This window comes from Artemia franciscana, chromosome 7 (genome assembly GCF_032884065.1).
Source record: "Artemia franciscana chromosome 7, ASM3288406v1, whole genome shotgun sequence".
In the NCBI taxonomy this organism is placed as follows: Eukaryota; Metazoa; Arthropoda; class Branchiopoda; order Anostraca; family Artemiidae; genus Artemia; species Artemia franciscana.
In genome coordinates this window covers 37,648,193-37,675,095 of record NC_088869.1, presented here as the reverse complement: position 1 = coordinate 37,675,095, position 26,903 = coordinate 37,648,193, and the positions used below count along the sequence as shown (strand labels likewise).

The 26,903-nt window shown below is 35.8% G+C and overlaps 1 long non-coding RNA gene across 1 annotated transcript in view; it reads left to right on the top strand.

The window, feature by feature from the left end:
• Nucleotides 1-8,004: 8,004 nt before the first annotated feature.
• LOC136029236 (uncharacterized) overlaps nucleotides 8,005-26,903 on the top strand; it is a 47,519-nt gene continuing 28,620 nt past the window's right edge. The window contains exons 1-2 of the long non-coding RNA XR_010617998.1: nucleotides 8,005-10,648; nucleotides 14,698-14,728. This is a non-coding gene — a long non-coding RNA (uncharacterized LOC136029236). The remainder of the gene's footprint in view (nucleotides 10,649-14,697; nucleotides 14,729-26,903) is intronic.

Below are 26,903 nucleotides of genomic sequence, written 5' to 3'. Positions count from 1 at the left end.
TCCTTCTAAATATCAAATTTTATTAAGATCTGGTCACCCTTTCGTAAGTTAAAAATGCCTCAATTTTCAAAATTACCCCCCTTCCAATTCCACGAAAGAGAGCAGATCCGGTCCGGTTATGTCAGTCACGTATCTTAGACAGGTTTTTATTCTTCCCGTCCAGTTTCATCCTGATCTCACCGCTTTAAGTATTTTCTAAGATTTCCGGTCCCCCCCCAACTGCCCCCCCCCCTCAATTATGCTTGATCCGGTTGAGATTTAAAATAAGAAATCTGAGTTACGAGGTCCTTCTAAATATGAAGTTTCATGAAGATCTGATCACTCCTTCGTAAGTTAAAAATACGTCATTTTTTCTTATTTTTCAGAATTAACCCCCCCCCCCATAGATCAGATCCGTTCCAATTATGTAAATCACGTATGTAAGACTTCTGCTTATTTTTCCCACCAACTTTCATCCCGATCCCTCCAATCTAAGCGTTTTCCATGATTTTAGGTTCCCCACCCCAAACTTCCCCCAACGTCACCAGATCCAGTCAGGATTTAAAATAAGAGCTTTGAGACACGATATTCTTCTAAATATCAAATTTCATTGAGATCCGATAACCCGTTCGTAAGTTAAAAATACCTCATTTTTTCTAATTTTTCAGAATTAACCCCTCCCCCAACTACCCCAAAGAGAGCGTATCCGTTCCGGTTATGTCAATCATGTATCTTGGACTCGTGATTATTTTTTCCACCAAGTTTCATCCAGATCCCTCCACTCTAAGTGTTTTCCAAGTTTTAGGTTTTCCCCTCCCAACTCCCCCCCCCCCCCCAATGTCACCAGATCCGGTTGGGATTTAAAATAAGAGCTCTAAGACACGATATCCTTCTAAATATCAAATTTCATTGAGGTCCGATCTCCCGTTCGTAAGTTAAAATACCTCATTTTTTCTAATTTTTCAGAATTACCCCCCCCCCCAAACTACCCCAAAGAGAGCGAATCCGTTCCGATTATTTCAATAATGTATCTGGGACTTGTGCTTGTTTTTCCCATCAAGTTTCATCCCGATCCCTCCACTCTAAGTGTTTTCCAAGATTTTAGGTTCCCCCCTCCAAATCCCCCCAATGTCATCAGATCCGGTCGGGATTTAAGATAAGAGCTGTGAGACACAGTATCATTCCAAATATCAAATTTCATTAAGATCCCATGACCCATTCATAAGTTAAAAATACTTCATTTTTTCCGAATTAGCCGGCCCTCCCCCCCCCCAGATGATCAAATTGAAAAAATAACTATTTCTAATTTAAGTTGGTCCCGTCCCTGATACGCCTGCCAAATTTCATCGTCCTAGCTTACCTGGAAGTGCCTAAAGTAGCAAAACCGGGACCGACAGACAGACAGACCGACAGAATTGGCGATCTCTATATGTCACTTGGTTAATACCAAGTGCCATAAAAAGATTTTTTGCTGTTCATATTATTGACTTACGAATAAAATGAACATAAACTCGATTTTCTTAATATTAAAATTGAGCAACAAGAAATTTCTAATTTCAGTGGAAGTTCGGTTCAGAAACAGTGGCAACAGGTAAAAACCTTAGCCAAATACATAAAAAAAAAAATGGTAATATTATCCAGTGGACAGAATAGAAACGAAATGAACAAAAGCATATATTTCGGCAAGGACTTCTGCTGATGTCGTCTTCAATGGTAAAAAAAAAAAAAAAAAAAAAAAAAAAAAAAAAAAAAAAAAAAAAAAAAGAAGAAAAAATAACTTGTAATAGTAAGATCCAATAGAGAAGAAAAATTCAAAACTTTATTTTCTTGTTGTTTTTTTTTGTATTTTGAGTGCTGAAGACGGCTTGGCGAAAATCCTTGCAGAAATATCGGCTTTTGTCCTTTTTGCTTATATATATATATATATATATATATATATATATATATATATATATATATATATATATATATATATATATATATATATATATATATATATACTAGCTGATGGTATGGTGCTTCGCGCCACACCAATACCTAATTGGTGGGGGCGCTTCGTGCCCCCCAAACCCCTCCGCGCGTGTAAGTCGTTACGCGCCATTGTAGTTGTGTCCCTGTTGAGCTTTGTTGATGGTGATTGCAAATGCTAATCGAATTGGGAATTGCAATATTTTAAATTGAAATGCAGATCCGTTGGAATCATGGGAATGCGAGGAATAAGAACAGCCTCACCCTCAAAAGTCCCTGTCAAAATTGTTGCCTCTATTACGTTTTCCATTGTTTTTTTTACGACAAGTCGGGTGCCATTGTAAAGCTTTGGTGGGTTAAAGTATTTGGTACGCCTATTTTTAGTTGTAGCACGTGTGGTGGAAACCCTGGGAGATCCAGGGAATTTAAAAATTCAGATGTATAATTAACAGCTTCATTTGGTTCCAGAACTGTATCGACTGACTTGTAAATGACTGCCTCGTCTGGAATCTTGGTCAAAATAATATTGTTTATTTCGTGGACGTCTTTATTCTTGGCTGCCAGAATCGCTCGTTCACTTAGCCATTTATGATTTTTATAATTGGTTAGAATAATCGGAAATACTTTTTCAACCAATTCATTTTTGGACGTCACTAAATTACAGAATTCAGCAGGCAGTTGAATACGTCCTGAAATTGAGTCTACTGGGAGCTTTCCGTTTCCAATTGCCAGTAATTTTTCTGAAAATATTTCACCAGAGTCATCGTTTTACAATCGGACACGCATATTTATAGTTAATTTTAATGTCTTTACGTGTTACCATAAATTAGAATTTTTCAGGCAAGCATTCATTTCGTCTGCGGGGGTTAATCTAGGTATTATAGGTAATGTTTGCCTGAAATCTCTCGCAAGCAATATCAATTTGCTGCCAAAGGGTTTCGAATTTCCTCGCAAATCTCGGAATGATTGCTCCAGAGCCTCGGGTGATTTTTTGTGTGCCATTGTGCAGTCGTCCCAAATAATAAGTTTGCATTGCTGCAATACTTTACCCATCCCAGATGATTTGGAGATATTGCACGTGGGAGTTTCTGTAGAATGCAAATTCAGAGGCAATTTCAAAGCGGAATGAGCAGTTCTTCCACCAGGCAGCAACTTTGCGGCTATTCCGGACGACGCAATTGCCAACGCTATGTAATTTTTTGGTCGAATTGATGCCAGAATCAGTTTTATCACAAACGTTTTACCAGTACCACCTGGTGCATCCAAAAAGAAGATTTCTCCAACGTTGTTATCGACACAATGCATTATCGTATCATAAATGTCTTTTTGCTCAGACGTTAACTTAGAAATATTATTTTTTACATACCACAATAGATCACTCGTGTTGTAACTTTGTTCACGATCCAATTCTACACATGTCGAAACAGCAGCGGTACGATTAGGTCAAGGCATTCCCAAATCCTGAAGAGGTTTGTTTGCCATACATAAGCGCAAATCTTCAATAATAACTAAAGTGTAGTTATAAATTTATGATGTAAAATCAAAAGTCATATCTGACGTCTCTAACCGTTTTCGATGGAGTATATCCTCGGCCATTTTCGATTTATATTTCTCCCATAACTCTGTAGGAGCTGAAGGAGAGCACGTTGTTAGTATGATTCCAAACAATGTACGAATTTGACTTGGAGTTGACGTTTCGCACGCGTCATTGATGCAGTTATCCCAGTGTTGGTCATTCTCCAATAAATTCAGAGCTTGGCATGCACTAGGGTAAGTGTCATGTATAGTACCGTTTACAGTTCTCAAATACTCGAAGGACTTCGGACCGGGTACATTCACCAAAAGCAAGCGGAGAAAGAAGCATTCATGTTGTTTGGGGTGAATGGTATAGAGTCTTCCTATCGTGGTATCTTTGAAGATGGTAGGTTGGCCGTCGACTGACTTACCCTTTTTTCGACGTTCAAATAGTTCATTTTTAGCATTCCACGTGTAATACGGAGGCACTTCAGTATACAGCAGTTTTTTTTTGCAAAAGAATCATTTTGGCATAACGAAAAGAAAGCAGTTAACGTTGTATCCGGTGGATTCAGGGCTCTTTGTTGCACGTTAGATTCCGAAAAATAAACACGCTGACCATTCTGTAAATGTACCGCTAAGTGAACAACAGCTGGATTTCGTTCATGTATCGGAAAAGAAAGAATTCGCCAAACAGCTTCATTACTGCTTATGTATCTTCCAGCCTGATATTGTACGATTTCATCAATATCACTGATTTCGGACTGCAAGCCAAAAACTGCCATGTCACTGCCTTTGTTGACGTATTTACATCTGTAATATATATATATATATATATATATATATATATATATATATATATATATATATATATATATATATATATATATATAGTATATACTAGCTTGGACCCAGCATGCCGGCTTCGCCGCCGTGCCCCAGCAGGCCAGGTTTCGTTAATTTGTAAATTTGATGTATGAAAAATTTTGGTTTTTTTTATTACTTAAAGGAAAAATAAAATCGATAAGGCCTATATAGTTCTTATTTACTTGCTTTTCAAAATCGCTTGTTCATTTTGAAAACTGTTTCAAAACTGATACTATTACCTTATAAACAACCAATATATATATAAAAAAAAATATGTCACTGAACAACTTCCAAAATTCTTGTTTTTCAACTTCTGTAAACTGACATTACCTAGAACAAGCCTCAGGCGTAGAGTCTGTACTATAGACAAGCTATATTGCCAAAATAAGCGTGTAAGACCAGTAATATAGGGAAAATTTAGTGCCTCATGGGTCTTGTAGGTGTACCCATCTTGGCACCACTACTGCGGTATCAACCTATAGTCTTTTTTATGGTTATCACTTTTAATAAGTAGTACTTGAAGATCAAACTTCGCTTTGTGAGAGGAATTTCAGACATAAAATTACATTCATTGTACCCCGCCTCCTCAGAAAATGTATATCCTGAACAACCTGATTCACAGAAAAAAACTTATTGTAATTTTTTCAGGAGTAATTTTTCGAGGTTTCCATCTAAAAAATGGAAAAAGCAACCCTAAAATACAGTGTAATTACTGGAACACCAGCAATAATTTTAAAATGACCTTCTTTATATTTTCATGGAAAAAGTTTGTCTCGGCCTTCACAATTTTTATAACCATCGGTCTTGCTGTTTCTTTAATATAAAAAAAAAGACCCAAAGAATATGTTTTTGCCCCAATATATTTTCATTGATTACTGACAATTAACTAAAAAAAAATTTCCACAAAGAAAGTTTTTCAAGGAAAGGTAAAGAACTCCATCAAACCAGAAATGGAAAAATAGAATCAAATAACCTACCAAGGGTAAAACGACCACAAATCAGAATCGATAAATAAATGAAACCTAAAACAAACAGAAATTAGAACAAATAACTGTGTCAAACTCAAAACGAGCAGAAAATAACATGATTAGGGCTCACAACCCCTATGCCTACTCAAGGCCAGAACATGATTTGCACTTTAATGAAAATATTAAATGTTTGCACTTTAATTACTTTAATAAATAAAAAATGATTAAGAATTCTAAGAATAGATATGAGGATCTTTATATTAAACTGACAATGCACATTCATTTGTATTTTTCAGTAGAATGCAAATTATGTCTCGGTCTTGAGAAGGAATAGGCGTTGTGACCCCTAATCATGTTAATGATTTAATAGATCTCTTTAACCATGTCATTTTGGTTTAATAGAGCTCTTTACTTTCCTTGAAAAAATAGGTTTTGTGGAGAGGTTTTTTTTAATTAATTGTCAGTAATAAATGTAAATATATTGGGAGAAAAACATTTTCTTCGGATATTTTCAAACAGTGCGTGGTAACGAACTGTAGTACGGAGCGACCTGCCTCAATAGTAACCGAAACTCTAAAAAACGGAATTTTGATACCAATAGTTACATCAAAAGAATTGCATTTTAATGCTAATTTTAAATATATAAGTTCCATCAAGTTTAGTTTTAACCATCAAAAGTTACGAGCCTGAGAAAATTTGCCTTATTTTAGAAAATAGGGGGAAAACCCCTAAAATTAATACAATCTTAACGAAAATCACACCATCAGATTCAGCGAATTAGAGAACCCTAACGTAGAAGTTTCACGTTCCTATCTATGAAAATGTGGAATTTCGCATTTATTTGTTTTTTTGTTTGTTTTTTTTCCCAGGGGTGATTGTATCGACTCAGTGGTCCTAGAATATCGCGAGAGGGCTCATTTAACAAAATTAAAAGTTCTAGTGCTCTTTTTAAGTGACCCAAAAATTGAAGGGCACCTAGGCCCCCTCTCACGCTCATTTTTTCCCCAAAGTCACCGGATCAAAATTCCGAGATAGCCATTTTGTTCAACATAGTCGAAAAACCTAATAACTATGTCTTTTGGGACGACTTACCTCCCCACAGTCCCTGTGGGAGGGGCTGCAAGTTACAAACTTTGACCAGTGTTTACATACAGTAATGGTTATTGGGAAGTGTACAAACGTTTTCAGGGGGATTTTTTGGTTTGGGTGGGGTTGAGGGGAGGAGGCTATGTGGGAGGATCTTCTCTTGGAGGAACTGCTCATTCCGCTTTGAAATTGCCTCTGAACTTGCATTCTACAGAAACTCCCACGTGCAATATTTCCAAATCATCTGGGATGGGTAAAGTATTGCAGCAATGCAAACTTATTATTTGGGACGACTGCACAATGGCACACAAAAAATCACCCGAGGCTCTGGAGCAATCATTCCGAGATTTGCGAGGAAATTCGAAACCCTTTGGCAGCAAATTGATATTGCTTGCGAGAGATTTCAGGCAAACATTACCTATAATACCTAGATTAACCCCCGCAGACGAAATGAATGCTTGCCTGAAAAATTCTAATTTATGGTAACACGTAAAGACATTAAAATTAACTATAAATATGCGTGTCCGATTGTAAAACGATGACTCTGGTGAAATATTTTCAGAAAAATTACTGGCAATTGGAAACGGAAAGCTCCCAGTAGACTCAATTTCAGGACGTATTCAACTGCCTGCTGAATTCTGTAATTTAGTGACGTCCAAAAATGAATTGGTTGAAAAAGTATTTCCGATTATTCTAACCAATTATAAAAATCATAAATGGCTAAGTGAACGAGCGATTCTGGCAGCCAAGAATAAAGACGTCCACGAAATAAACAATATTATTTTGACCAAGATTCCAGACGAGGCAGTCATTTACAAGTCAGTCGATACAGTTCTGGAACCAAATGAAGCTGTTAATTATACATCTGAATTTTTAAATTCCCTGGATCTCCCAGGGTTTCCACCACACGTGCTACAACTAAAAATAGGCGTACCAAATACTTTAACCCACCAAATATTAACCCACCAAAGCTTTACAATGGCACCCGACTTGTCGTAAAAAAACAAACAATGGAAAACGTAATAGAGGCAACAATTTTGACAGGGACTTTTGAGGGTGAGGCTGTTCTTATTCCTCGCATTCCCATGATTCCAACGGATCTGCATTTCAATTTAAAATATTGCAATTCCCAATTCGATTAGCATTTGCAATCACCATCAACAAAGCTCAACAGGGACACAACTACAATGGCGCGTAACGACTTACACGCGCGGAGGGGTTTGGGGGGCACGAAGCGCCCCCACCAATTAGGTATTGGTGTGGCGCGAAGCACCATACCATCAGCTAGTATATATATATATATATATATATATATATATATATATATATATATATATATATATATATATATATATATATATATATATATATATATAGCAAAAAGGACAAAAGCCGATATTTCTGCAAGGATTTTCGCCAAGCCGTCTTCAGCACTCAAAATACAAAAAAAAAAAACAAGAAAATAAAGTTTTGAATTTTTCTTCTCTATTGGATCTTACTATTACAAGTTATTTTTTCTTCTTTTTTTTTTTTTTTTTTTTTTTTTTTTTTTTTTTTTTTTTTTTTTTTTACCATTGAAGACGACATCAGCAGAAGTCCTTGCCGAAATATATGCTTTTGTTCATTTCGTTTCTATGGCCTTCGTAATTCAGGGGTCATTCTTAAAGAATTGGGATAAAATTCTAATTTAGTGCAAAGAGCAAGGTATTGACGAGGGGGCGAACCCTCTCATATACATAATAAAAATATACGAATATTGAAGCTCGTTACGTAAGCTAATTCGTAAGTTACGTATATTTATTGCTAATAAAAACGTTCGTAAAAAAATTCAAAGTTCTTATTGCCTTTTTAAGTAACCGAAGAATTGGAGGGCAAATAGACCTCCTACCCCAATACTTTTTTCTCAATCGTCCAGTCAAAACTATGAGAAAGTCCTTTAGCCACGAAAAAATTAATATGCAAATTTCGATTTAATCATTTATGTGCGGAGAGCCAAAATCAAAACATCTATTAATGCAAGAACGTTCAGAAATTAAATAAAAAACAAGTTTTTTCAACTGAAAGTCAGGAGCTTTCAAAAAAAAAAATAAATAAAATATATTCATATGGTCCAGAATCTGAGATCTGGCACCGGAATTTTTAAATCAAAACCTAGCTTAACTAGGCGATAAATACAAAACAATATTTTAAACGTCAAAAGTAAATATTTTGGTACAAGTAAAAGGTTTTGGGTTGCAAAATAAGTCGTCTTGAACCAATCCTATTAAGAGTCAGCATGATAAGGCTTTACTTGTGACTTGGAAAGAAGTCGGAAAATGGGGAAACTTTTAGGGATTTGAAAAAATTTGAAGTGGAAACACTGTTCTGTGTGTTCTGTCTGTTCTGTATCGTATTAGTGTAAGTATTGAATTGCTATTTTGTTATCACTTTATTGTATTGCTCGTGTTCTTCCCTTTTCTGTTTTTTGTTGTACTCCATCTTTTGGCTTTTTCTGTAATGATAGTTAGAAAATAAAATAAATATATAAAAGGATTGTAATTTAAACAAAATAATTGTCAAATAATATACAAGCTTTATGGTATCTTCTTTTCAACTATGATTAATTATTGCATAGCTACAACGTAGACAAAATAAAACCTTTGGATCTGTGTGTCCTTTAGAAAAACAGATTTTTTATTTTATGATGCTTCCTAAGGATCCCTAACCTGACGTTGAAAATTCCAAAGACCAAAGATTTTGGCTCTCCATTCAATCTGAATCTCCAAGGATAATTGCAATAATTTGTATCCAAGTCTTGGTCAGTTCTATATAAATCAAGCGGTGATAAAGAAATTATTTCAGTATCGACAAATGACTAAAGGGGATGGGATAGCTGCCAACTGGCAGAAATCGCCATGATGCTTTACAATTTTTCTTACAAAAAGAAATATGTCTCATGACATGACCGAATGAAAAGATCGTACTTGAATGACATGAACGATCTTCAAATCACATTCTTTTCCACGTTTAGCCTACATTTGATCAGTCTATGACTTGGATAAACAAAAGACTGCCCGAGGGTTACATACACAAATTATTTCCCGAGGATCTAACGCACTCAATCGAAATTTTTTTTAGTTTTGAAATAAAAAAATACTAATATATAGTAAATACCAATTTTTTTCTTTGATTGTATTTCGTTTTTACATTTTAAAGTGCGGCACTAAAACGTTCGGCTGTCATTATGGAGATGGGGGAAAGGAGATATGAGAATGCAGGCAATATATTAAGTATTTAATTGAAAGGTTATACAAAACCCATTTAGCGCTTAGGATAACTGTATGTATGCAGTTCAATTTAAGTTTGAAACAAAAGATTTTGATTGAATTCACTCTGGTTTGACAAATAAAAGTGACAGCAAAAAGCTATCAGCAATTTAAGCTCAATTATATTTCTGAAGATTTGGACATGGAGTTGGATAGATAGACGTATTAATATACAACTAGTAATATAAAATTAGTTTACATTAATTATAAATAGTCCAATAGATTATATATATATCAATAACATAATGAAAATAATGTAGAAACACTTTAGAATAATCCAGTCATATACAGCTGGATTTAAGAAGGCATAAATATCAGTGGCTATATACCAACTAAAAGAATGCGGCCTGACCCTCCTCTGCTTGCGAGTTTTTCTAGCTAAAAAAAAACACCATGGTTGGATACATCCCCAGAAATACGCAGGATAGGGGCCATACAATGTCAAGGGGCCAGCGTGTCAAAAAACGGTCATTCCATGAATTATATAGTGCTCAAATTTGCTATGTTTCAATTTTCTTTCCCTAAAAACATTTTGCCTCCTACATCTGTTACTGCTACTAACAGCCCATTGTGACAATTAAGCAGAGATAAGCACTCTCACTAGATCTTCCTAGTTTTTTCATACACAGGCCTATAGAAAATGCAATGTAAGGTTGCAACGGAGTCATTCTCAGATGGTACTTTTCAGTTTCAGATCTTGACTGTGCTGACGACAGATCACTGCTCGGTAGTTCCCTGCAAAAAGTGCAAGAAATGCTTGGAAAACTATCGTCAGCAGCTTCTCTCATGAGACTGAGGATGGGCATCGAGAAAGCAAACGATGCATTCCCCAAGCCAGATGATTGGATCTGCATACACATCCTCATTGTCCATGCTGTGAAGATTGAGCTGTATCAATCCTCAAATTACTATCATAAAGGCTTAAAATCACTTATTTTGCTTATCCTCCTGAATAGGCACGTAAGTTATTACAAGAAAGCATTGTCATTCTTATTATCCTTCTAGCTTTCCTGTCGCGAGTTGCTGCAATCTGAAAGGAAAGAGAAATTCAAGAAAAATACCCCCGGGAAATTTCTCCTGGAAAAATCCTCCGTGGAAAATTCCCGATCAACGGAAAATTCCCCTACCTTGTATTAATAATAATCTTATTTCTAAATTTAAAAGTTTTTGAAAAAATTTCCCACAGAAATCCCCCCTCTGGACAATTTTACCCATGAAAAATCCCCCCTGTAGAAAATATCCCCTTGGAAAAATCCTCTCCCCGAAAAATACCCCAAGAAAATTCTCCTTACGCAGAATTCCTCCGGAAAAGAGACTAGCTTGTCGCGTGTTGCTGCGATATTAAAAGAAAGGAAATTCAAGGAGCCTCCCGCCGTGAAAATTCACTCCATGAAAAATATCCTGTGGGGAATTCCTCATGGGGGATACTCACCCTCCATGGTAAGCTTTCCCTTTGAAAAATTCCACCTGCGTATTGATAGCAATCGTATTTTTAATTTAAAAGTGTTTGCAAAATTACACTGGAAAATTCCTCTCTCGAGCAATCCCCCCAGGAAATTTGCCTCCCAGTGTAAGATTTACCCCCAAAAATCATCCCTTACAATATCTTCCCATTTTAATTTTCCCTCGACAATACCCCATTGGAAAAATTTCCCCACACCACAGGTACAATGATGATCGTGTTCCTAAATTTATAAGTATTTGAAAAAAAAAATCAGGATTTTTAACTTCCCCGTCGGGCGCTATTGGACAATTAATATCCAAAAAATGTGAACAATGCTGAAATTATGTTACTTCAGTGAGAACAAAAACTATCTAGAGGGCCTAGGGGGAGATATATGTGTAAAACTTTTGCAAGAGTGTACTCAACAATTTATGAAAGGCTCTTGGCGAACGTATGAACAGTGTAGTAATCCATACAGGACACACACATTGACAGACATACTGACATAAATCCAATTTTATATATATATATAGAAGACTTCAAAAAAAGGAGAAAGAACCTCAGAAACAAATTCATCTATGGTATTGTCAATCGTTCTAACAATCTTTTTTTCGTGTAACTTTCTGAGAGACCGTTTTGAAGATTAAGACATTTAAATTTGGTTTTAACACACACACATTCTAGCAAAACCTATCCTATCAGCAAAAAAGAAATTTTATTAAGCTGTTAAGCTAAAAACTAACCTTGAATAAATCATTTTTCAACCATAGAACTCAATGAAAGAATCAGACTTTTAACGACTTTCGTGGACTGCTTCCATCTCATTTGGTTTGACTTTTTGGCGGACATATGCATCAGCACGCTTTTCAAAGTCTAAAAACTGAAAGAACTTGGGAAATAATCTCTGGAAAAATCAATAGTAGTCAACAAAAATAGAACAACCACCACTCAAGCGATGATGTAATGGATTGTGTGTAGGAAACAAATAAATTTTTACAGAGCGTGAAGGTCATGGGCTCCATATATATTCTTATTGCTCACTAATAAATGAAGTGTCTAAGGGATATCTGTTACTGTTCTACATTACACGATCTTTGCTTCGGCGACATTTAAGAGAAAATAAGAAATGAAAGTCGAGGTAAACAAACAGGTGACAAAAAAACACTATGCAAAAAACAAGAAAGCTGCCAAATTGAGAGTAAGAATCACACTATTATATTCAGTATACCAGGGAACCTTATTTTAGAGGTCTTAAGCTCCTATTGGTAAAAATTGTTGAATTTCGCTTTTTATCCAAAAGAAAGACCATAGATGCGTTTTCGTTTGTTTGTTATTTTTTTCTGCGGGGCTCATCGTATCGAACTAATGTCCTAGAAGATAGGGAGATGGCTCATTTGGACGGAAATCAAAAGTTCTAGTGTCAATACACAGTGGCCAAAATTACTATGCAACGGAAAAGTGATATTTTCTGCCATTTTGTGGCATAAAACTAAAATTTTTCCCTAAAGAAAACGAATTTTCTGTTTATTGAAAACTCAGTATATAAATTTACTTTTGTAAAGACAAAAAAAATAAAAGCTGTTTTAAATAACACAATTACAAAAAAAATTATGAATCCCATTATTAGGGATTCATATTTAGAATTATCATCATAATTAGAATCCCATAGAATCTTATAAATTAGGTTATTAGTTTGGCACTTCATTTGAGGATAAGAAATGTTTGCTAATTAATAAAAGAAACTGCCCCTAGATCTACAGGAAGGTAGACAGCAGCCGAAATGGTATCACAAGATCGAAGGAAGAAACTTTGAGAGAAAGAAAGGTGAGAAAATCGAGGTGAACAATCAGCTGACAGAAAAAGGGCATTATGAGAAAAACAAGGACGCTGTATAAAGGAGAGACGCAAACTTGGTGAGAAGCTGGCAGCTCTCCATAAACGACTAGTCTTGAAAAGATATACCACCGACAAGGATCATTGCAGATCTACAGCAAAATCTTAAAGCAAGTTTGTAAACAGAGACTTATTGACTTGAAACTATCAAATCAGCATCTTTCCACAGAAGCAACAAATAGAGATATGATGAACACTATCGATTTAAGGCTGTTAAATCATCTTTACTCCACTGAAACGACAAAAGCAATTACCATTGTTGTTTATCAGGCTGAAGTTAATAACATCAAACGTTACGCCTGCAAGCGAGCGTTGGAAGGTATGTGGTGTATCTGCGATGATTCAAATATGAATGGAATGATCCGGCGTGACTTGGATTTTCTGAAAAAATATACCTAAGATATTTTGAAATGTTTGAGACCTTTCTGTTTCTGTTTTAATTTTCATTAGAGCTTGATTATAATTCGAAAGAAAGCAGATTTTAGAAATTTTACGATAAAAGAGGGAAAACGTCTGCAACTGTTCTCATTCTTTCGCGGATCGAACTCGAGTTTCAGATTCATACGAGCTAATCTTCTCTCACTCTTTTATGTATTTTATTTTTTTTTTGTGCGTTTGATTCCTATAGCCTATTTATTTTTTTACTACACATAAGAAATTAAGTGCCAGAGAAACTGTGGTAAGGCTCATTACATTCTTATGTTACAAATCTAGAAAGCTTCCAGTCAATTTGGAAGTATTAATTTGTACAGTTTAATACTATTAACTAAAGGAGGTTAAAAGACAGAGCCTAAGCAATGATAACTGTAAGAAGTGAAGACAGAGCACTAGTATTGTTGAACAAGATGATCAGAGGTGGAACAGAAGTGCTGTTTTTAAAGCCGGCTAGAGATTAGATGTAAACGACGTGTGCTTCCTTGGGACCCTTCAATAATGCATATTGAACGCCGTTCCTTTTCGGACTCTTGCTTAAACAAATTATTACAAGTTCATCTTTCCATTAAAATAAGGTGTATGAAGATACTCGTTCATCTAGGCTCTTGGCATAATTTTGGGCGAATCCGTTTATAATTTTACGCACGATTTTGTATTGTTTTTTATTTACCTATTGCTGTCTATTGTTTGTCATTTTTCTTCAGACATTCCTCTTCTTCAAAATTTTGTGTTCCCTTTGAAAAAAATTCGAGTCAATATCTGACTCAACTTTAATTAAAAAGAAAAAAAATCACATTAAGTGAGAGAGGCAAGGTTCCAATTTCATTATATGCTAAAACATACATTTACAAATCTTTAAAAAACTTTTCAAACTTTCTATTTAGAACCTAAAACTTGCTCTTCCCAATTAATTTTTTGGAATGGGTCAGTTCCTTCTGCCTTCCCTTTCTTCTTGGAAGTAAAACTAATTTGGAAAAAAGGGATATCAACGATAGCAAGGTTAATTTGTCGGTTATTTATGCTTGATGTTCCCCCTCTTCTATCTTTGAACAGACAGAATTTCAACTGTAAGCCATTCTAACGCAACAAAAAATCACCGTTTTTATGATGTTTTCATGCTACGATTTTCTTACCTTTATTCTTTGGGGAAAACAGCCAGGTTTAGGGAAACTTTAATTATACTTGTATTATTACTGTGCTTTACAGCTAATTTATTTATAGTTCTTTTATTTGATAGATATCCAGATTACGTGAACAGGCTGTAACTTGTAAGTAGTTTTCTTTATTTCATGCAACTAATACATTTCCCAGTGCTCATTATTTAACTGACAACGAGAAAACAGAGAGACACTTGAAAATAATATATATAATATACATATATATATATATATATATATATATATATATATATATATATATATATATATATATATATATATAGCTGCTTTGTCAACATCCTTACATTAGATTCACATCCTTACATTAGTACAGAAAGGACGTTACTATTGGATAGCTGGAGCATGAGCTTTAGGGAGTATGCTGGATTCCTCCTCACATTTCTTAGCTTGTTGAAGAAGCTTCCTGCGCATGTAATGCGCCGTAATTTCCTGCTCAGAGCTTCCGTCACATTTAATGACACTACAAAGGCACTTGAACTCTTCAACCTCATCTAGTTCATCGGATCCGACATTGAGCGGTGGGGCAGGTAGGGTATTGCCGTTGTTGTGTATGACTTTTGTTTTCTGAGAACTGATTGACAGATCAAATCACCCGACCATGTTGGAGGAATCTAAGTCTGGGAATGTTTTTCCTCGCCATTTGATTCCGTGTTCTCCCATTGCCTTTCTTGTGCTCCTTAAGACATAGTCCATCGAAATGATCCATATAAAGGGGAATACAACTCAACCTTGCTTAACTCCTAATTTTATACTAAACCAGCTACTAACCTCATTTCCTACCTTAACCACAGCAGTGTTATTCTCGTACATAATATCATTACATACATAATAATTCCCGATTATCTCTTAAAGTTTTAATGAGCATATATTGCCCTAAGTAAGACTGGGGCTCCCCAAAATCTTTGCTTTGCTGTATGTCCAAAAAAAATCAAATTCTTTTTCCCTTTAATGTAATTTTGGACTACAGACTATGTAGTACTAAAATTTCAGCAAGATTTTAGAAAAATAATTTTTTTTTTATAGACAGGGGACTTTAAATTTTTTTTAAAAGAAACGAACAAAAAAAAACTCTCAAAGGGGTAACAAAAATACAATCTAGTATTTACCTCTAACAACCAAAAGACAAAAAACTAAAGAAAAATGTTGTTTCATACGTTTAAACAAAAATCCAATTAGGACTTCATAATGTCCAAAAGCTTTGGCGTATCAGGGTTTTTTCCATATACGTCCCCCTCCCTCCCCCACCCCGAATTATAAATTCTATTTTTTTAGGTTTCCCTATACTAGAACCTATATGGTTATAAGTTTTCAGCCATCACAGAGAAACTGTTCCTTTTCAGAGAGGACAACAGAAATGTAGGTTGAAACTCCCTTTAAGAATTCCAAATGAAATTTTGCCGGTAATCACAGTTATAAATTGAAATAACGTTGAATTTGGAATCGAATTATGTATTTTTCCGTATGGAGCATAAAAGGAAAGGGTGACATGAATGGGTAGGAAAGGCTATACGGCGAAAGTTTCAATGCGATATAACCTGCATTTTGCAAATACATAACACAAAACAATTGAGGGGAGAATATTAGACAAATTATTGTACCCCCTGCCAGGCATTGATAACCCATAGCTACTTTAACTCATATATCAAAGGAAAAAATTTTTTGGGATGAAAAAATTTCAGGTTCGCTCCCAGGAGAAAAAAGTTTTTTCTTTGGTCCAGCCAAAATTTTTATAGAGTTTAGCCATTAGTCTAGGAACGCTGGAAATAAAAAAAAATTGGATTTTCTACTTGGTACAAACAAAAGGGTAGAAGGGCAAAACCCGAAGTTATACGAACTTAGAAAAATACCTGGTATTGTAAAAGGTTTTAAGAGGAGTTAGCGTTATCAAACAATTCGTGGTAACGAACTGTAGAAAGGAGCGACCCGGCTCGATAGTAAACGAAACTCTAACAAACGGAACTTCGATGCTATACGATATATCAAAAGAATCGGATTTTTATGCTGATTTTAAATATATAAGTTTCATCAAATTTAGTCTTTGTCATCAAAAGTTACGAGCCTGAGAAAATTTGCCTTATTTTGGAAAATAGGGGAAAACACTCCCTAAAAGTCATAGGATCTTAACGAAAGTCACACCATAGCATTCAGCTTATAAAAGAACCCTATAGAAAAAATTTTAAGGTCCAATCTACAAAAATGTGGAATTTCGTATTTTTTGCCAGAAGACAGATCACGGGTGCGTGTTTATTTGTTTGTTTGTTTTTTGTTTTTTTTTTCAGGGGTCATCGTATCGACCAAGTGGTCCTAGAGTGTTGCAAGAGGGCTCATTCTTACGGAAATGAAAAGTTCTAACGGAAAAAACTAGTTTTTTTAACTGAAAGTAAGGAGCGACACTAAAACTTAAAACGAACAGAAATTACTCCGTATATGAAATGGGTTGTCCCCTCCGCAATCCCTCGCTCTTTACGCTAAAGTTTGACTCTTTGCCATAATTCTATTTTTTAAAACAATTAAAAACTTTAGCGTAAAGAGCGAGGGATTGCGGAGGGGACAACCCATTTCATATAAGGAGTAATTTCTGTTCGTTTTAAGTTTTAGTGTCGCTCCTTACTTTCAGTTAAAAAAAACTATTTTTATTTTTTTAATTTCTCTTATGAGACGATCTCTCTGAAAATTAGTTTTGTTTTATTTTTTTGGTTCGCTTGCAAAGATTTTTTGTAATTTCTTTGTAAGCAGTTACAAACCTTTTACAAAGCAGTGTTCCTAATTACTAGGCTGCAGCTACTGTTGCAAACATAAAACGAAAAAAGACGGAAGGCACTAATGGTGAAAACATATTTTCCACAAAAATTGCAGAAACAATATAAAAGAATAAAAAATATTGGTAAATACACTGAAGCTAACGTCGAAAATGCTAGCATCAGAAGCAATAGCCTTCAGCGCCATGAGAGTGCATACATGCTTCTTGTTTACCACATTGAAGCAATAGGTTCATACATTTAAAGGCTGTTGGTTTAGGTTCCTAAGGTAGGTAATGTGAACCTCTGGCCAAGGACTTTCGAACATAGTCATCTGATGGACGCTTTACATTTCGATCCGCTGCCATTTTCAAGGGGTTCCAAGATCGTTTCCAAATACCCGATAAGGTCATTCTCTACTTCTATTGGCTAGATTATCATAAGAAAAAAGTTATTTTTCCTGTATCAAATTTAGGCAAAAATTGTTCCCAGGTAGTTTTTTAACTCGTTTTTTTCCTTTTCACTTGCTAGTGGGACTGGGAGGGAAAGTATTCAAGAAAGGAATTGTAAATATCGGACAAACAACGTTCGAACACGAAGATTGCAAGATGCCCTTGTTATACTTCCAAGCTTTTCCACTCCAGGAATGAGACAAAAGTCCCATTTTTAATGCCATAAGATATTTTACCATGGCATTGTTAAAGAAAAATTGTATGTGTTCCATACATAGCATATAGCCTTAGTTTTCAAAAAAGCTCTTAAACCTCCTCTACGATTTTCCAGTCCATCATTAAGGCTCGGGAAATAAAAAAAGCACATGTCGATGTTTCAAGCTCTTTTTCAAAATCCTCCAAGATCTCTATCGTGGTTAACTTAAATGCAGGGCTCAAACCCTCCAGTTAATGATTCTTAGCCATTGCGATCCCAATTATGCACTTTTCATTTCGACTCACCACTATTTTGAGGGGCTTCAACCCCTTTCAAAATTCCCACAAAATTTGTCTTTGCAATAAATTGCTAGTGATGTAATTGGAAATAATAGGCACCAACCCTGAGTCAGCTTTAAATGAAAATTCCTTCTCACAGGAGAGTTTTTTTCAAAACGTGTTTTTAAACTCTCGGTTACTATAGGTTGTGGAACATTCTCTGCTAGGTTGCAGCCAAGACCGTATCCGAGATTTGTATAATGAGAAGGGGAGTATTTATATTTGGGGGAATTGTACTAGAAATAAAAAAAAAACGCTTCAAAAATTTGTTTATGTTCATTTGGCCACTTTTTTACAATTCAGAGACAAATTTCGGGGGGGAGGGGTTAAAACCGGAAATGGCCTTGAATGCAGCTATAGCTAAATCATGAAGTAGTAATAAAAATAAGAGCGGAAATTATTTTAATCACGGTGCGTCACAGCATTGTGGTTTTTAAAAAAGATTGATGCAAGATCTTACCAGTGAAAAAGTACAAGGATTTTCTGATGATTTAATAAATTAATGAATTTACAAGAATCTAATGAATTTAACTAAGCATTTTCCTCAATAATATTTTATTAGATCGTAGTTTAATTTGCAGTTAACTAAAAAAATTTCTAGATGGGCTCAGTTTACGCAATGGCTTTTAATTTAAGATCAATTGAACGAGCACATGATTAAAACAGTTATGAATTGGCTCACGTCAAAACTGGTGTCTTGGCTTCTCCACCAGAAACATTTTTGTTTTCTGTTTCCAATCTTTGGTTCAATCGAGGGTTCATTTAGACGAGATTCTTGACAGTTTGAACAAATAAAAAAATTGACAAACAACAGATCTTGCTTAAAGAATCTTAAGAATGTGCAAGGTGTTTACTCATTTGGTGGTTGAACATTTTTAGTTTAAACTAATCAACTTCCTTCCATTTTCTGCCTTAATGAGCTTTTATTCATTGCAAGGGACAAGTAATGAATTAACTTAAACATACACATCTGTATCCGAGACTTGAAATGTCCCGAAAGCTTTCTAACAGATAGAGATTCGTTATTTTATTACGAACAACAAGTGTTAAAAAACGCTCCAACGAATAACAGCACAATCAGCCTCTTTCAAAATTCCAATAAATTTGTCTTCTCGATAAACTACAATAGTGAACAACAAATAATAACAAATAGAGGTTCAACGCTTTGACTTAAAAATGGTTTCACTTCTATTCTACTAGTTATGGACTGTGATGTGAACTGTGCCAATATTGTGAACTTTATATGATGTTGTAAACTGTGCCAAAAGACTCCTCCTGCCGTGGACATTGTGGTTTTGCATCTCCCCCTTGTCACTTATTCACAAAGGGCGTAATATTGTCATTGAGCTAAGAGTACCTCCTCACACATATTTGTTATTTTTTGTCTAGTTTGAGTAAGTTTTCCTTTGAAAAAGATGGGCAGGGGGAGGGGGGTCAAGAAAAGGTGAGACAGGTAAGCTATACAAAACAACATGTATGACCGACCATATTAAAAAAATGCAAGAATCTGGAAATCTAGGCAGCAAAAGATCTAGGGGAGGCACCTGCATTTCCGTCTCCCCCTCCAACTCCAGATTGTACTCACGTATAGGAAATAGTAATTAAATTTGTGATAATCTTGGCATTTTCTGGAGAATGGCATAGATACAAAACCTTCCTCGACGCCCTTGCCTCAAGAAATATCATCGCAAATACGTCTGATCCAGTGGGTACTTGCTTTGGGGCCCAAAGAGCATGGGAAGCCAAGCTACTTTATGTATTTCCAGTACAATTTTTTTTGGCTTCTTTAGTCATTTTGTTTTATTTCTTGTAGAAAATTTAAATCACTTTTTTTTCAAATTTGTTCGACAACTACATCAGCTATGAAGGTAAATTCTCGGTATATTACTTCGCTAGGTACCGAACGTTCTGGATGCGTCTTTTTGATGCTCTCTCCAAATATGCTAATTGTTTCCTTTGCAAATTAGCCTATATTTGACGACACAGTCACAATGAGGTTTAACTAATACCGGGAATTAGATAGCGCTTATTTGGCCCGATCAGTGTTTTTCATAAAGTTTTCAGCCAATCAGAAATTATTAAAGCATTTTGCTAATTTTTGTTTATTTTTTTTTTATTCATTTATAGATTCAGGCATGATATAATAGATTATGATATAATGATATAAGATTTAGATAATAAGATTGACAAAGTAGATTTAGGCTTAACAAAGTAGATGTAGGCTTGGAATATTAGACTTATGTTTGAAATAGTAGATTTCATGCATAATATAATAGATTTAAGATTTAGATAATAGGATTAACGAAGTAGATTTTAGGCTTAACATAATAGATGTAGGCTTGGAATAGTAGACAGTAGACGTATGTTTGACTTAGTAGATTCAGGCAAATTAGATTATCAGACAAAATAGAAATCAGGAATATTAGACTTATGTTTGAAATAGCAGGTTCAGGCATGATATAACAGGTTTAAGATTTAGGTTTAAGATTTAGATATTAGGATTGATATAGTAGATTTAAGCTTAACAATGTAGATGTAGGCTTGGAATATTAGAAATTATGTTTTTTTTATACTCTGAATTAAAAGGAAAGTTATAATTTAATACAACTATTAATTAGTTGCATTAGCTAGTTAATTATTAGTTAATATGCTAGGTTTTGAATGATGACAACAGAGCTTGTATGTGTTATCTTTTTTCCTTATTTTACTGTGTAAATTAAAAGGAAAGTTGCAATTTATTACAACTATTAATTAGTTGCATTAGTTGGTTGATTTTCAGTTAACATGCTAGGTACTGGCAGAGTACAATAGAGCTTGTGTGTGTTATCTTTTTTCTTTATTTTACAGTCTGAATTATAAAGGAAAGTTGCAATTTACTGCAACTATTCATGAGTTGCATTTGTTAGTTCATTATTAGTTAACTTGCTAGGTTTTGGCAGAGGAGAAGAATGGAGCTTCTTGTGTGTGTTATCTTGTTATTTATTTTAGAGTCTAATTTAAAGGGAAGTTGCAATTTATTACGACTATTAATTAGTTGCATTACTTAGTTAATGATTAGTTCACATGCTAGGTTTTGGCAGAGGACGACAGAGCTTGTATATGTTATCTTTTTCCTTTACTTATAGTCTAAATTGAAAGTAAAGTTGCAATTTACTGCAACTTTTGTATATTAGTTGCATTAGTTAGTCAATTATTAGTTAATCATACTAGATTTTGGTAGAGGAGAACAGATAGGGGAGCGTCCTACAAATTTGTAGTTTACCACCATAGGACGCAGGGACCAAGGGGGACCTTGTTCCTGGGGTTCCAAAATGGAAACTGGGGCATCCTTGCCTGGGGCCATAAGTACAGGTGGAGGAGGAAGAAGCCCCTCAAATGTACACTCAACAGGGCCCATTGGCGTATTCACACGTCCCGTGAGCTACACACCTTCTCTGAGTAATGGGCTAAATAATGCAGAACATCATCGTGGGAGGATCCTCTATAGGAGGACAATCGCGACAGGGTGTAAGAACCAGATCTAAGGACAACGGCCTCTGCAAAGGGCTGCCTTGACCATTTCGGTGTACCTGCAAGACTGGGAACCTTGCGGGCAACTTTTCCCACTTGAAAGGGTGGTGCCCCTCGAGGAAAGTATAGTCTAGTAAACGACGCAGCATTCGCACCAGATTCTGATTATTAGATATTTCTTCTGGGCTTAGTCTGTTTTGATGGGTGTCTTCGGGCTGAAAAACGTCTTCCTAGCTAATTTAACTACTATGGGTCGACTCCCCGTAGTAGTATAATATTTGTTAAACCATGTTGTGACCAAGATGGGCCCAGGATTGCACAAAGCCTCCAACTTACTGGAGGTCCCAGGGACTTCTTGCTGTCCGGTTCTAAGCCGGCTTAAGCGCTTCGGTGTAGACTTGAGAAGATATGTTGGTCCCCATCCTGCACTGGTATCCGGGATCACTGCTTTTCTTGAGGCCAAAATAATTTCAAAGATTTAAAGAACATGAAAATTGGAACTTGGAATGTTACGACGTTAAAAAATGACTATCGCATCGACATTTTGACTGACGAATTCAGACGGTTTGAACTGGATTTATTAGGAGTTTCAGAAACTCATATCCCAGGGGTAGGAAGCATGAAATTAGGTGACATAGAATTTGTTTACTCAGGAAGGAAGGATGGGGTACATAGACAGGGAGTAGGGCTCATGATGAATAAGGAAGCTGCTAAGTCTTGTTTAGGCTGGGAAGGTATTAATAATAGAATACTAATTGCTCATTTTATGACTAAAAAGTTTAGGGTATCAGTTATAGTAGTATATGCCCCCATTGAACCAACTGATGGAGATACTAGTGACTCAGATGAATTTTACTTACAGTTACAGGAGCAAATAGACAGGGTACCAGGTAGAAATATGGTGTTTTTGCTAGGAGATTTTAATGCCCAGGTTGGTAGAAATAGGGATAGATGGTATCCTAGCCTAGGTAATTTTGGTGTAGGAAAAGAAAACAGTAATGGCTATAGGCTTTTGCAATTTTGTAGGTATAACAACCTAGTTATAACCAATACGGTGTTTGGTCACAAAATGGCCCATAAGTTGACATGGTATTCACGTGATGGTAAGACAGCAAACCTTATTGATTATGTTATTGTAAACAGAAGACTAGCAGGATCAATACAAGATACTAGGGTGTATAGGAGTGCCGTTATTGATGTTAAAAGTAAAGATCACCATCTAGTAGTGTCTAAGGTTAATTTAAAGCTGAAATTTCGGAAGAGTAACTCCCTCCCGGGAAGTTATGATGTTGGTAGACTTCAGGATGAAAATTTGAGAAAAAAATTCCAGGAACAGTTGAGTACTAAACTTGAGGGTTTAAAATTTGACAATGTGGAAGATGGATGGAATAATTTCAGAAAAACAATTTGTGAAGTTGCTGATGGTGTCCTAGGGAAGAGTGCTAAGACAGCAACTAGGAATATTAGTGAAAAAGCTTTAGGTTTAATAGAGAGTAGAAGGGGTTTGTATAAGAATTATCTGAACGATAGGTCGTATGAAAACAAAAGGAATGTAAAGAAAGTGGAGAAAGCATTAAAATATGAACTAAGGAGATGTGAAATGGAGGCGATGGATAAAATTGCTGAGGATCTGGAAGATGCGGCTAGACGGCATAATAGTAAAATATTATACTGGCATGTTAATAAATTGAAAGGGAGTAGCCGATCCGGACTAGTCCCAGTTAAAGATAGAAATGGGGTCACAATTAGTGATAAGGAAAAAGTTAAAGAAAGATGGGTGGAACATTTTGAGAATGTGCTAAACCGAGATACAGTTGCAGGAAAAGATATAGATGAAAATGAAAAAGTTTGTGATACCTTGGATGTGAAGGAAGATTTGTTTAGTGAGGAAGAATTAGCGACAGTACTAGAAGGATTAAAAAATAATAAGGCCCCAGGTGCTGATAGTATGATTAATGAGTTCCTTAAATATGGTGGCTCTGAGGTTAGGAATAAGCTACTGAAGATTATGAACATGATTTTTGAAAAAGGGGAAGTACCCAATGATTTTAGGAAAACCTTAATTAAACCACTGTATAAGAAAGGTGACAAGAGTGAATGTCGGAATTATCGAGGCATTAGTCTGGTCTCTGTAGGTAGCAAATTACTGAGTAATATGATACTTTTTAGACTGAGACATGCTGTAGACAAAGTTTTAAGGGAAGAACAATGCGGTTTTAGAAAAGGTAGAGGATGTGTCGACCATGTTTTCACTCTTAGGTTAATAATTGAGAAGTCCCTTCGTTGTCAAACACCTTTGGTCCTTAGTTTTATCGATTATGAGCAAGCTTTCGATTCTGTTGATAGAACAGCGTTAACAAAGGTCTTATCGTTATATGGTATACCAGAAAAATACATTAAAGTGATTTGCGCTATGCACGAGAATAATACTGCTGCGGTTAAGGTAGGAAATGAGGTTAGCAACTGGTTTTGTATTAAATCAGGAGTTAAGCAGGGTTGTGTTCTATCCCCCTTTATATGGATCATTTTGATGGACTTCGTCTTAAGGAGCACAGGAAAGGCAATTGGAGACCATGGAATCAAATGGGGAGGAAGAACGCTCCTGGACTTAGATTATGCTGATGATTTAAGCATATTAGATGAAAGTGTGAGCAAAATGAATGAATTTTTAGAGGTTTTACGAGTTCAGGGTGCTAAAATAGGCTTGAAAATTAATGTTAAGAAGACTAAGTCACTAAGGTTAGGAATAAGTGAAGATGAACAGGTGACCTTAGGTAACGAAAAGATTGATCAGGTTGGGAGCTTCAGTTACCTTGGTAGTATTATTAGTAAAGATGGTGGGAGCAGTGAAGATGTTAAAAGTAGAATAGCTAAAGCTCAGGGTGTTTTTTCACAGTTAAAAAAAGTTTGGAAGAATAGAAAGATAAGCCTACAAACCAAGATTAGAATATTGGAAGCTACAGTGATGACAGTGGTCAAATATGGCTCTGAAGCATGGACACTCCGAAAAGCAGATGAAAATTTACTAGATGTTTTCCAGAGAAATTGCCTACGGATTGTTCTGGGTACCCGGCTGACTGACTGTATTTCAAACAGTAGGTTGTACGAAAAGTGTGGTTCAATCCCGCTTTCTGGGGCTATAATGAAAGAAAGGTTGAGATGGCTAGGCCACGTTCTACGGATGAAGGATGACAGATTACCGAAGATTGTCCTTTTTGGCCAACCGTCTGGGGCTACACGGAAAGCAGGTCGTCCTTGTCTGGGTTGGGAGGATGTCATAAATAAGGATTTAAAGGAAATGGGAACTTCCTGGGAGGGTGTAAAGAGGGAGGCTTTAAATAGATTAGGTTGGAGGAGGAGCGTGCGTAGCTGTGTTGGCCTCAGGCGGCTTGGTGCTGCAGTGAGTTATTAGTAGTAGTAGTAGTAATATACAATGAGTTGGAGGTAATAGGCTTGGGACTGTCTGTGCAGGATTTCGACTTTTGTTGATAGAAGAGTTTCGCAAAGTGCTGAAAATCATGTTGTGACCAAGATGGGCCTAGGATACTGGAGGTCTCAGAGACTTCTTGCTGTCCGGTTCTAAGCCACCTTAAGCACTTCGGTGTAAACTTCAGAAGATATGCTGGTCCCCGTCCTACACTGGTATCCGGGATCATTGCTTTTCCTGAGGCCACAGTAATTTTAATGATTTAAAGAACATGAAAGTTGGAACTCGTAATGTTACGACTTTAAAAAATGACCATCGTATCGATATTCTGACTGAAAAATTCATACAGTTTGAAGTGGACTTATTAGGAGTTTCAGAAACTCATATTCCAGGGGTAGGAAGAATGAAATTAGGTGATATAGAATTTGTTTACTCAGGCCGGAAGGATGGGGTACATAGGCAAGGAGTAGGGTTCATGATAAACAAGGAAGATTCATGTCTTTTTTAGGCCAGGAAGGTATTAATAATAGAACAATAATTGCTCATTTTATGACTAAAAAGTTCAGGGAACCAGTCATAGTAGTATATGCCCATGTTGAACCGACTGACGGAGTTACTAGCGACTCAGATGAATTTTACTTACACATACAGGAGCAAAAAGACAGGGTACCATGTAAAAATATGGTGTTTTTACTAGGAAATTTTAACGCCCAGGTTTGGTAGAAATAGGGGTAGATGTTATCCTAGCCGAAGTAAATTCCGTGTAGGAAGAGAAAACAGTAGTGGCTACAGACTTTTACAATTTTGTAGGTATAACACTGAAGTCATAACAAATACGATGTTTGGTCCTAAGTTTGTACTTTTTCTGTAAAATCACTGTTTTTATGGCCCATAAGTTGACATGGTATTCACGTGATGGTAAGAGAGCAAACCTTATTGATTACGTTACTGTAAACCGAAGACTAGCAGGATCAATACAAGATACTAGGGTATATAGGAGTCCTGTTATTGATGTTAAAGGTAAAGATCATCATCAAGTAGTATCTAGGGTCAACTTAAAGCTGAAGTTTCGGAAAGGAAACCACCTCCCGGGAAGTTATTATGTTGGTAGACTCCAGGATGAAAATTCGAGAGAAATTTTTCAGGAACAGTTGGATACTGAATTTGAGAGTTTAAAAGTTGACAGTGTGGAAGATGAATGGAATAATTTTATAAAACAATTTGTAAAGTTGCTGATGGTGTCTTAGGGAAGAAAGTTAAAACAGCAGCTCGGAATATTAGTAAAAAAGCTTTATGTTTAATAGAGAATAGAAAGGGTTTGTACAAGAATTATCTGAGTGATCGATCATATGAAAACAAAAGGAATGTAAAGAAAGTGGGAAAGCATTAAAATATGAACTAATGAGGCGTAAAGTGGAGGCCATGGATAAAATTGCCGAGGATCTGGAAGATGCAACTAGACGGCATAATAGTAAAATATTATACCAGCCTGTTAATAAATTGAGATGGATTAGTCAATCCGGACTCGTCCCAACTTAAGATAGGAATGGGGCCACAATTAGTGATAAGGAAAGAGTTAAAGAGAGATGGGCGGAACATTTTAA